The following is a 1,021-nucleotide window of genomic DNA, read 5'->3' on the forward strand; positions in this document are numbered from 1 at the left end:
CTGCAAACTTTGCTATGTGTTGTTAGCTTGAATTTGTCGCGACGAATATTTACTAGCCATCGTCTTCTTAAGTCAGGATCGCATGGAAATCCATGAAAACTTAAACGGCCGTTATATTTGGAAGACGCTGTGCACCGGGGAACACAACAGTGTTCATGGTATTGCTTAGATTGTTTTTGAAATACGATTTTGTCTTTCCTTGCGGTCATGGTCACTCAAAGCGGAAGGAAATGAGCCGCACTACGCGCATGCGGGTGTGACGTCAGCGCCTTAGGTGCAAAGAGCCCGTTGAACAGGTTATAAACATTACGTTAGGGCAGTGGTTCTTAACCTTTTTTGAGGTACTGAAACCCCCCAGTTTCATATGCGCATTCACCGAACCCTCCTTATCCCCCACTGTGTTGCCACCCCCACGCCACTAGAGGCAGTAGCAACCCCAAAAATATGCTACTAAGGAGCAGATCAGTGCTCCTCCGCAGCACTGATTGGCTAAGCCATGTAACGTGATCCTCTGCAGCAAGTGATGGCAAAGCGGGGTGCGTCATCACGACTTTACGCAAGTGTGTCTTTATCTCCGCSGCAGAGGCTCCGCTGAACCCCTGAGACCGACTCTTCGAACCCCTGGGGTTCAATCGAATCCAGGTTAAGAACCACTGCGTTAGGGTCACTGCTGCATGTTCTTTATTGGCAGAATTCAATTATTGTGGAGAGAGAACCCCATATTGGTGAGAAAACATTGCTATCTTAAAACATTTCTTGAAATGAGACAAATTTCTTCTTGTTCTAAATCTTTATTGAAGTTCAAAACAAAAATTAGATACACATTGTACAACAGCTGAAAATCTGAAGAATTTAAACGAAGTAGCCCACACTTTGATTTGTTTTGGAGCAATATGGGGGGATGGTGAACTCTGGATGACCTAAAAAAATATTTTTAACATCTCAAAGTTGAAAGCTGCACAAACCACAGTTTTAACGGAACAAACCTGCACAAACGGAGCACTAACGAAGTAGCCCACTT

The sequence above is a fragment of the Poecilia reticulata genome, linkage group LG6 (assembly GCF_000633615.1).
Source record: "Poecilia reticulata strain Guanapo linkage group LG6, Guppy_female_1.0+MT, whole genome shotgun sequence".
Classification (NCBI taxonomy): Eukaryota; Metazoa; Chordata; class Actinopteri; order Cyprinodontiformes; family Poeciliidae; genus Poecilia; species Poecilia reticulata.